The sequence below is a fragment of the Pinus tabuliformis genome, chromosome 6 (assembly GCF_031772625.1).
Source record: "Pinus tabuliformis cultivar Carrire ecotype Pingquan chromosome 6, CPIR1, whole genome shotgun sequence".
NCBI lineage: Eukaryota > Viridiplantae > Streptophyta > Pinopsida > Pinales > Pinaceae > Pinus > Pinus tabuliformis.
Genome location: NC_142292.1, coordinates 1,456,147,639 through 1,456,159,470, shown reverse-complemented (window position 1 = coordinate 1,456,159,470; position 11,832 = coordinate 1,456,147,639). Strand labels below are relative to the sequence as shown.

At 30.9% G+C, this 11,832-nt stretch overlaps 1 pseudogene; it reads right to left on the bottom strand.

Annotated features, from left to right (window-relative positions):
• Positions 1-3,160: 3,160 nt before the first annotated feature.
• Positions 3,161-6,559, bottom strand: LOC149264105 (transcription factor MYB1 pseudogene; annotated as a pseudogene).
• Between the last annotated feature and the right edge of the window lie 5,273 nt (positions 6,560-11,832).

Genomic DNA, 11,832 nt, shown 5'->3' with positions numbered 1-11,832 from the left:
GGGTTTTGTATCTTTTTATCTTATCCAATTGTAAAAACATATTAGAAGATTTTCTAATGATTTTTCATGAAATTTTATGGTTATTGTCATATAAAGGGTTGGATATCCTCTTATTCCCTTTCCCTATCACTTAAATAAATAACATTTTAATCGATGTACAGGGTTGTTGTAAAAGTATAATAGAGGTAATCAATATTTCTCTCATACGATAGGAGATTGAATGGCCATTTAAGTCCTTGAAGAAAATATTAACTTTATTTTTGTCAATACAAATAGTATCATCGGTTACTAGATTTCTTAATGAATATTTCATGCATGACAAAGCTTAACATTAGGGATAAGGCATTATAAAGATTTATGTCATTTTCAATGTCAAATTTACCATTTACCATTTGGTTGTATACGAGTATCTCTGAAATTACATAATCTATGACACTAATAACCAACCTTTCAATAGAAATCATCTAATTAGAATTTGGTCATTTAATTAAACCGTTGTAAATTATTTCTTAATGAATATTTCATGCATGACAAAGCTTAACATTAGGGATAAGGCATTATAAAGATTTATGTCATTTTCAATGTCAAATTTACCATTTACCATTTACCATTTGGTTGTATACGAGTATCTCTGAAATTACATAATCTATGACACTAATAACCAACCTTTCAATAGAAATCATCTAATTAGAATTTGGTCATTTAATTAAACCGTTGTAAATTATTAGATCTTGACAACAAATGAATTTATCATAACGTCTTAACACTTTGTTTTGTATTTGTTACTGCAAATAATCTCTTGGGCATTAAGGTTGGAGTCAGCACTTAGAAGAATCTTGATTAGTTGCAATTCTAGCATTAATGTCTCATAATTTAGGATAATTCCTTCATTTAGTATCGTGTAAATATTTTGATCCATATGCATTGATTGAGAAGCTCTTTTCTTTTCCTATAAAGCTTTATGTGAAAATAAATACTCATTTTTATGTAACAAGCTATGCCAAAATTTCCTATTCCATGATTAGCACAATAAAAATATCTTAATATGAAGGAGCTTATATTTTTCAATGCTCCCATAGTTTGACCATAAACATAATAACATTTTCATAAATATTACTCCATGAAAAACTATAATGGTTCCATACATGGATCCAAAGTTTAGTGAATTTTTATTTATTACTATCACCTTGATCTATATCAATTATATCTACATTTCCATTAATATCTATATCAATTATATCTACATTTCCATTAATAAATATTCCCCGTTTTCCTTTCCAGCAAACTTCTTTGAGCTTTTAAATCTTCTAAAATTCTACTTAGTGAATAAAATCTCCACTTAAAGTTTATACTAACATTACTAAGCATGTTATATTTAATTTTACGGGACCTCTTTGCTTAATCGTTTCAATTTATGATGTTTTTTTAGTTATTCCTTTAATATTGCTAGCATGTCTTGATCTTTCCGTTTTTTAATATTTGTAAAATAATCATGTTGAAAGTTCTTTCTTGTGCTAATGACCTATCACTAAGCTTTTTTTCAAACTCTTATATTTGAATGGTTTGTTTTTCTTTTTATTAGGGTTATTTTTGCAATTTCTATATTTTATATTTTAATATATATTTAATATTTTATTTGTATTTAACTCTTTTTATAAAGATTTAAATTTATTGTCAAATATTTCTTTTAAATCTAGCTAAAATTTGGAATATTTCTTTTACAAACCTTTTAATTTTTTTCTATATACAAAATCATACATAATATTATCTAAAATAATTTTTACTAAATCTCTCTTGACAAAAAATTAATATTTTTATTACAACTCAAACTTAAAACAAAACAATTATATAAAAAAAATTAATAAATAGCATGCAAGACATGCTTGTGCATATGATTGACTCTAGTTTTGGCCCAGTGATCTTAGATCCGTTTAGATGCAGAGTTACTGGTTACTGCCCAGAGATTTATTGTTGCGCAGAATTATAGGACTCATAAGATATGTCCAAACAAATATTTATCTCCGAATTATATTCACTGACATATAAAATATGAAAGACAAATACTACTAAATATTAAAATATTCACAACAAAAATTATTCATCGCTCACAACATTACTAAATATTAAAATATTCACCACAAAAATTATTCATCGCTCATAAAATATGCTTGGAGAACCCCAAATATATATTTACCACAGAAAAATAGAAAAATATTTAACGAATATCTAATTACCTGTTTTGCGAATACCCCCGATTTGACTTTTATCAATATCCACGTTAACATGTTAATGTCCTCGTATTAAAATAGATGCATTTATTTACTTAGATTTAAGTAAAAGAATCACAATATTTTTAATGCATACTCTTCATAAAACAATTTTAATAAAGATATTTTATTTAAAGAAATCTGATCAAATAGCCGGCTACAAAATTGATAGCCAATTAAACTATTACTTTGAATTACAAAATTGATATTTAGTTTAAAAAATTGCAGGGAAGTACACTGCGATAACAAAAATCTAAGCAGGCAATCACTAACCAGTTAAATTAATCTCCTCAATTTATTACAAAATATATATTTTTAGAAACATTAAAACATTATATTAATGATTTAGCAAATATTTATATCAATGTATAATGGATTTCACAAAATCCAATCCAACTGGTGGCTGTTCGTGTCGAACTCTTCTATTCCTCGATCATCCGCGAATGTAAAACTGTTCACATTTTGGTCATAACACACATCTTCAAACTCAATTCCTTCCGCGGCAAGTGGCGTAGCAAGTCCCATGTAGAACTCCTCTAATCCAAAATCTGTCCCCAGGGGTGGAGAAGAGAGCAGATTACACTCAGAAGACGATGGGTTGTTCAGATCAAATAAATTCTCGGCTACTGGAGTTCCATGTGATGCAAATTTTTCTGAATGGGGAGATTGCTGAGAAACTAATCTCGACATAGAACAGGTAGAGTTTGTGGCTTTATCTGTAACATCTTCCATTGAAAAGGCGATGTTCTCCGAATCATTCAAAAATAAATTACAGCCTGACCTGGAAGAATCTGAAATTTGTTCAATAGAAAACATTTTGAAGGCGTTATCTGAACTTATGCGATTACCGCAGCCATTTGCAGTTACCATTTCAATTTGTTTCACGGCAGTTTTTATTCTGACGGGGTTGCTTTTGTACACTTCATGATTCTGTACTTCTCCATCAACAGCTTCCTTTTCAGACGAGTGTTCCAGTAGTTCTTGATTTCGTTGTCTGTCCGCCCAGGCAGTCGTCCTGCTATCAGCGACCACCTGCATGAACAGGAATGTGCACCACATTTACTATGCCATTTTTCCAAAATTTCTACAGCTTTATCGTTAAACCTAACTCGGTTTTTAATTCAAATTTGATTGTCAAACTAGAGTGAAAATATTAGATAAGACTTTGATCATGCGTTGAAAATAGTATCAAATATGCATATAGTATCAAATATGCTCAAATTTACAGTTAAATTAAAATCTAATTCAGTTATACAAATTAAATAGCTGGTAAATACTTAAAATTAGAATTATCGACGGTTAATTATTAACTGATAATACACATCAGTATATTTGTTTTATTATATATTATATATTTCAAAGGGTTAAAATTAAAAATACTATAAAAAATAATTAAATATAATTTTATTTAAAATAATAACTATTATTATTATTATTTATAAAAAATTAATATAACAAGTAAAAATACTATAAAAAATAATTAAATATAATTTTATTTAAAATAATAATAATTATTATTACTATTTATAAAAAATTAATCTAATAAGTAAGAAATTTTTAACTATAAGAATTTTGCAAATTTTATCACTGAAATTTTTAATTTTTACATATATTTTGTTACAAGGTCAATATTTTAGCTTACCACTAATATATGCTTCAAAATAAAAAAAAAATAAAAAACTTGAATATTTAGCACTACTTTATTATGAAAATTTTGAATTTATAAAAAGACTTTATTGCAATGGTATGGTCCAATATCACGATTCATCAATAATACATAACAGAATCACAAAAACTCATTTAATATTACAGTTAGATATGTTATTTTTTTAATTCATCAATTTAATTAAAAAGATAAAAAAGTATCACTAAGTTGCAAATAAATTTCAAAGTTAATGTAATATTATTCTAGAATATTTAGGAATTAAATTACTATTATTCACTTTATAGTTATTGATAATTAAATTAAAATTTTGAAAATCCTATTTTAACAAAAATATACTCATAATTCAAAATATGAATAATTTTTTCTTATTAAATATACCATTATTACCATTACCAAACTCCGTAGTCTAACAATTATGTTTTTTTGCTTTGAGAGTTATGGAAGTTCAGTTCATATTTTGAAAAAATGGGGTAGGGTTTTTTTTAAATCCAAGTAAAAGCTCTCTAAATTCATAATTTTAGGTGCCCTAGACGTTTTTGATGGTGCTGAATCCATTTCCACCATCAAAAACATGATTCAAACACTGCCTCCAATAAATTTTTTGAAATTCTTTTGCTCAAATTCCAGCCACTTTTGGTCTTCCGGCTTAGTGACGACTCCTTATGAAACTAACCCTTTTTTTTAATTTATTACTGAATTTAAGTAATTTCAGAAATGAAACAGGATTCAATCGAATTTTAACGTACATTGAAGGGCAAAACCTTGTTTCTATACTGAAGGTGTTAACATCATTACCGAATTCAAGCAATTTTAGAAATGAAACAGTATTCGATCAAATTTTAGCGTAGATTGAATGGCAAAACCTGGTTTCGAAGGATTTTTCAACATTTTAAACATAAATTTACTTATTTAGAATTATAAAATTTAGATAGAGAAGGGATTTGATTAGTTTAAGATAAATAAATTAGCAGAACTAGATTCAATTGATATGTCGCTTTCGATTTAAATCTCTCTCTTACCGGGTACATAGTATTTTAAATACTTATAAGTTGAGCCGCCCATTTTGAGAAATTAGACCTATTAATGTTGGTTGAATATAATTTCTCATTAAACCACTAATTCTGAACACTTCGACATTGAGCCACCAGCTGTGACAAAGGGGAGAAGATTGCTCCAATATTAACATGTTCCTCCACATACCGATTCCCCAGAAGGCGATGCAGCCGAAGAATTAGCTCCTCCTCGTCGGGGGAAATGTTTCCCAGTTTAATGTCGGGACGAAGATAGTTAACCCAACGTAATCTACAGCTCTTTCCACACCGATTCAGACCTGCAAAACAATTTTTCACCTGAGTTCTCCTGTCGATAATCTCTACGCCTGCGTTAATATATGACAGCATGGTTACCAAATTTGCCCAAATAGAGGGAAAAAAATAAAATAAAAATAAAAATCGTCACTACGACTCCAATACTGAATAGGAAAATTCGCCAGTACGATTCGAATAATGAATAGTATAGTGGATCTCGCCAATACGATTCGAATAATGAATAGTTGGACGAAATTTGATCCGGTTCGCAATATAGGTGATTAATATAGTGAATCAGATGAGAAATTCCATGGTTCATAGTTTAATCACAGTTGTTTTGTTCATTGACTGGCATAGTTAAGGGCAGTACATGTGTGAACAGAAACAATACAGAGCTGCGAGATGGCATGTCAGAAGAAAAATAAATGGAGTAATCGTAAAATTGGATTTTATTTTATTTTTTTCAATTTCACTCTTTCCTATAATGGCATGTAAAAAAACAAAGAACAAAGAGATTAATTTTATAAGAAGTGATATCTAAATAAAATAAATTTTAGGCATCACTTTTCGAAATGGAGGGATTTTTCCTAAATAAATTTTGAAATTAGGGAAAGGCCTTATTAATGTTTTAAAACGAAAAATTTCCAGAAGGAAGAGGTGAGTGGATATTTTTTTGAAATATATTTATAAAATGTTATATTATCTAGAGTTAAAACTTTTTACATGATTTAGAATCAGAAGTTATTTAAAATTTAAAATAAATCAAAATAAAAATTAATAAAAAACATAGTGGAAACATAGTTAAAACTTTTTTCTAGTGGGTTGTGAAATCAGTAGTGGAGACCGTTATCATTGACTGCCATCTTCAATGCATAGTAATTTATCAATGTTATTTATGGAAAACTAAGCTGCTTACCGTATCGTGGTCCATAAGAAGAAAACTTGTATTCTTGCTAGATATCTTTTGATCTTGAAAAAAAAACAATTCTCAACTAAAAATTGGTCTTAGAAAAAAACAAAAAAAAACATAATTGTTACCTGAATGAACTTGTTTAAAATGTATATTATTACTTTTTTGGACTTCATAATTTTCTCATTCTCATTTTTATCGATTACGAATTTGGTAAACATGCATTACAGTATAACACGGGTGGGACTACAGTATAACAAAATTTTTGAGATTCACCTGCTTTTTGGGGAACTTTTTTCCATCCACCGTCGCCATGAATTCGAATGTATTCTAACAGAATCATGTCCTCCTCGGCGCTCCAGGCCCCCCGGTTGAGCCCTTCTTTTGTGCAGCAAGGAGATCTACACATATTGGATATTTCTTTTATGTAAATATGTAAACACTAACGCAACAACCAACGTCCTCTCTGCTCGGAACAAGCACAGTACTGGCCTCGTCGCTTGTGTCTCTGAGAGCCGAATGGGCCGATGAGTATATATAGGAAAACACAATTCCTGCTACTAAATGGTTACCCCGGCGAATCTTTGGGTGGTGGGGAAGACGAGCATATCGATGAGACGTGTAATTTATGAGTTGGTCTGTTGCATCGCGAACACAAACTGTGCAAGATATGACAGGTTGAAATTGAATGGCTGTCATCTCTCGTCGCCATTGTTTTTCAAAAAGCTCCTGTTTCCTACGGAATGATCACGAAAATATACAGCAACGTTTGAGAGTTCATACCGAGTAACCTCAGCCAATGGCGACAGCAAGATGTGTGCGAACCTGAGCGAAAGAGGCTCGTCATAAATATATGTCTTATTTTATAATCTTACGTACCGTTTTAATTCCTTAGAACATTAAATTTTGTCTCATTTTCGTAAAGGATTGGTTAAAGATTAACATCTCGATCAGATTTTTCGGTAAAACAGTGATATTTCGTGGATATTTATGGTAAGTTTGCCCTGTACTCCAAGGCATTCTAGATATGTATATAACTTTTCTATATCTGGATAGTTATATAATTTAGGAATGAATTAATAGTTGCAAAAACGAAAATTAGGGGTTAAGTAGTGGAATTTATTTTTGGAGGTAATTTTTAATTCAATTTGTTTAATTTTTAAATTTGGAATGATTTTTTTTAATTAATTATAATTTAAAAAGGATTATAAGATAGATTTTTCTATTGATGTATTTTATTGACATTTTTAATATTAATGTTAAGATGATTTATATCATTATTTAGTTTAGAGAAGATTTGGTTTTAGGATACACTAGAGAACGTATTTCGATGAATTAAGAGTTGTAATTTTTCTAATTCTTTGTTTTTTGTTTTTTTTTTTTTCATTTTAAGTAAATTTTAATTTAATTAATCTGAGTTTTTAAATTTGGAATATTTTCTTTTAAATAGATTAATCTTTTTTTAAATGCAAGAAGATTTATATTATTATTTGTTATTTTGTATTTATCGATACTAGAATTTTTTTATATAAAAAAAAATAGATAAGAATTGCCTTGATAATATCTTAGAACATGTTATTTATAGTTTTAAGAATGAAGGCAATATTTTCTTGTTGGGAGACTTTAATTTTAGAACTGCAACTAACTAAGTGATTTTTCTAACTAATGATTCCAATAGTCCTCATGTTATGAAAATTTAATGCTAGAACTATAACTAACCAAGCTATTCTTGTAAGCAATGATTCCAACAGTGACATTCTTTGGCTAAATCATGATCCGTTCAGGAAGTAGATACAAAACATACTTTGAAGACCTAATTGAGAATATGTTTGGTATGCAGTTAGTCAATTTGTATGGTTCTCAAGGCATTTTAAATTCTCAATTTGGCATAATCAACCGCAAAACTCCAATGAGGTAACTTGTATTTATTGGATTAGTAGTAGTGTAATGGATTATGTGATATCGAATATCCCTATTTCCAACAAAATTATAAGTTTCACATGTTAAATAACCAAGATCCTAACTATGGTCATAGACTTTCCACTTTTAACCTTAACATTCAACTTTTCCATGCGTAACAAAAATAAAAATTGTTAAATTTAAAGGCACCTACATTTTTACAAAAATAAAATGAACCTCTTCATAAAGGATCTAAGTAGATATCTACAAGGCATAACCTATAGGGATATCATAAAAAATATCTATCATAATTTTGCTATGGGTCTTTGTACTTGCTTTAGCAAGTTCTCTTCCAAGTTATCATCTAAAAGGTACAATAGAGCTTCCAAGTCATGGTATGATAATGATTGTAAACTTGCCAGAAAATCAATTATGGAATCTCCTGACCGAACTTGAAAACTTATAATATAAGTATATACAATGCTCTTATAAGAAACAAGAAAATATATTATATAAATAGACAACATTTGCAGAGCTACTACACATTTCTAAATCTAATCTGAGAAAGTTTTGGAAGAATAGTTTGATTTGTAAAACTAAAGATAATTTTTTCATTCCCTTAAAGAGCTAGAATATCTACTTGAATAACATTTATGAATCCACAATAAGATGGACCATTTTGAATCCTTCTATTAATGATGATATATTTTCTTTAGAAGACATTCATTTTTGATTTAGGCAACTTGCTAATGGTAAAGCTAAGAATATTGAAGGCTACAAAGATGAAATTTTAAAATGGGAGGGCCTATCCTTATCGCTCACATACGCAATGTCCTTATTTTGGAAGCGATGTAATGTTTATGTAAGCCATTGATGCAGGCCCTTGTTTTGCATCTCTTTAAAAGTGGGGATATAAGCATTCCCCTAATTATGGGACCATTATAATTAGACACATTTTATCCATATTATATGGGCTTATATTGGAAAAGAAGATTAATGATTGGGTTGAAATCCATGATAAATAAGCTAAATGCTAGGATGCATTTATGAGATGTTGCACATAGTGTTGTCATTGATTACAATAAAATGTCATTGATGTCAAAGGGAAGGTTTTAGATAGCAACATTATCATTCACGATACCTAAGGAAATAGTAGGACTCTCCATGATGTTGTATGACAATTGGACCTCTTATAGGGTCTCACCACATGAAGATAAAGGTGATTGAAGTTATTTGAGTTTTTGATATAGATATTTTATTCAAATGTTTCTAAAAACTACATGGTTGCATAGGTCTCATTGATACCTTTTCAATGATATATCTCACTCTCAAAAAATCATCCCAGACAACAAGTAATGGGCATTTGAGGATCAACACTTGTTGGTGGACCATGCTATATGAAAATAACCCAAAAGATCATTAAAAGAGTGTGCACCTCTCATTTGCATCGACCATACAATGATAAAGTCAATGACGGATGACAGTGGGATATGCATAAAGTTTAACAATGATTAATAGAGTGAAACATTTAGCTAAATCAATAGTGAGGGTGTCGAAAGTTACATAGTGTTAAACACATACCACAAAGCCAATAGATTAATCACACGTGAAAAGCACACATTGGAGGAAATGTACCCCAACTATGTATCAAAACTTATCATAATTGCATCAAATTAGTATTGTGCATGGAAGAAACATGGCTCCTTTTCCCACTCAATAATGACATAAAATCTTGGATGCATGGAAGTGTTCAATGGGGCATCTCATGGTAGATATGGAAACATGTGGAACTACAACTACATGTTAGTATATAATATCACCATGATTATGTGGTACCACCAATGGATGCCACATTGCGTGGACAAATGGAGATTTATATTATTGAAACAATATAAAATGAGTGACGTGTGGCACCCCTACCAGGCTACTACGTTGCTTGAGCAAATCATCATGGGGTGGATCAAGGACCCCTAAGAACACAATCTTGAGCGATGGTCACATGAATGAAGTCATATTAAAAATAATGGGATAATGCTAGGCATCATCACTCATAAGCCTTAGATGACATGAACATATTGATGTACATACACATGGTTCATGTTGCCTTTGGTCAAATCATCAGGTTTCTAGGCCTTATCACTTGGATTTTCATCGGCCCTCTTGCCACCAGACCACATGCAACCTTTAAATATACCAACAATCATCTCTTCCAAACCATACATAATTCAATTGAATGATATAGTTTGAGTCTCATAATGAAAGACTTGTTTGTCATAAAGGTTTTGGTTTTATATTCTTTATGATGACTGTTAGTGCATACATTGGGAGAACCTACCATCATTTGGTTATAAGGAGGGAAACCTAATAGTTTGAGTGAACCTTGGTTACATTTTGAGACAATTAATGATCAAGCCTTGCACTCTATTCATGTGAATAGTTGATGGTCGACAAAATAATTATGTAAGCACTAACTCGTAGGCAACAATGGGAAACACAATTGATATAAATCTCCATTGGGAACTCTGAGGTTGCAAGTTTGACACCACTAGTTCACAATGTTGTTTTTCCATGATTCCAGTGTTTAGGATCAAGTCTTAAATCACTGACGCTACCAAACGAAGTATCACAACAAGTATATTTTTCAAAGTCAAACAACAAATGACAGTGAAAATACTAGTGCACAAAATACACACAATTTTGTACAATAAACCAACTTCATTATATTAATCAAACTGAATAATATAAGAATGTAGTGTTCCCATACTAGGGATAATGACCTTCATACATCCATCGATACAAGATATACAAAACCTAGGGCTTGGTGTATGTCGTGATGACTACCAATATACCCAATACAAGATACTCTTACCGTCTAGCTGATCTAGAGCTCTTCACAACTGCCTTGTTCATACCCTATGCATGTTTGCCTGATCCTTCAACTCTCATTCTATAGCACTTGCCTTTATCAATGCACCAAGACAATTTGGCAATTGAATTTCAACTCCAACCTACTCTCTAGTCGATTTTTCATCCCTCAATGCATCAATAGCTTGAGACTCGTGTCGAGTTATTCACAGCTCCATTTGTGAATGACTCTCATCTTCCCGTTATTTCTCCTCAGCTACTTAGGGACTTCTACCCACTATAGTATTCTTGTGGTGCTCCAATGAAGACTAACATAAGGCAGAAAGGGTTGCCACCTATCACTACTAGAAGTCCTTATCCAATAATGAACATAGTCTAGGACAACTACCCCCCCTCTACTGTAGTTGTTCGTCTCCACAAGGCAAGTCTAGGGCTACTAAAATTGTTCGTGGATGATTAGACCCTTGAGCTCTTCTTTTTCCACTCTAGTAATCACCTTAGTCAATAAAAATGTTTGACATGTGTCTTGAATCAAGCCTCTAAAATCCTCTCAAGTTGTTCTTTAAGTTTATATAACTCTACCTCTCTTAGGCCTAAACTTGGTCCACTCTCACGCTGCCCTTCATGATACCACAAGTGTCCAATACATGTTGTAGTATCTTCTCACTGGTTAGGGCATCCAACCACTAGGATCACCATTCCTCTTGACTACTGATAGTCTCCCACAAATTTTCCTCTTCTAGGACACCATCCACCTAGCATCCATTCATCACCAAGGAGTCATCTACAATGTATTCTTGCTACCTCCTTGCATAGGGTTATATGCACCTGCAAGTCGAGTTAGGGCACAAAAAGAAACAAAAATTCTTACACCTATCACCATGTTTCTTCTCCCAAAGTATTGCTCCTTTTTTTTCT